This window comes from Equus caballus, chromosome 2 (assembly GCF_041296265.1).
Source record: "Equus caballus isolate H_3958 breed thoroughbred chromosome 2, TB-T2T, whole genome shotgun sequence".
NCBI classification, from domain to species: domain Eukaryota; kingdom Metazoa; phylum Chordata; class Mammalia; order Perissodactyla; family Equidae; genus Equus; species Equus caballus.
In genome coordinates, this window is record NC_091685.1 from 68169349 (window position 1) to 68169975 (window position 627).

Genomic DNA, 627 nt, shown 5'->3' on the forward strand with positions numbered 1-627 from the left:
GCAGGCTCCCTAAGAGAAAGGCCTTGACGTCACAATGGCTGCGAGAATGCCGGCCTCCCCTTGCTGGGCCACAGTCCACAGCAGCCACCCCCAGGGGACCTTACCAGCTTTTGCTGCCACTGTCTCCAATCCCACTGCCCTAAGTGACACCCCCGCTATGGACACCACCAGCCCTGAAATTGTGGCTGCCACCTCTGGGACTCTCTCCCAGAGTTGCAATGACCTCTGTCCTTTTCCGCTTTTAAAAGAAGGGAGACAACTTGTCCAAGGTTATGCTCCCTTCCCAGGGGGGTCTACATCCAATGCCGAGACACAAAGGCCCAGCCTCATGGGACAAGCCAACGAGCACACTGCAGCGCCAGAGCTCCAGTAGGATCAGCTGGGACCTTTCATCTGAGCTGCGCTACAGGCTAGCTTCTTCCTCTGCCCAGTCCTGCATCCTTCCCCGCTGTCCCACAGGTGTTGTTCTGAAGGGTGCACTTTAATAAACACCCTGCATGCTACTCTCTGCTCTGGAGCAGCTTCCCCGGTAATCCGACCTACAAGGATCCAGGTTGCAGTTTACCAAATTACTGATAACATATCCATTTTGAGGCACTGAACTCAAGGAAAAATATAAGCTATAAA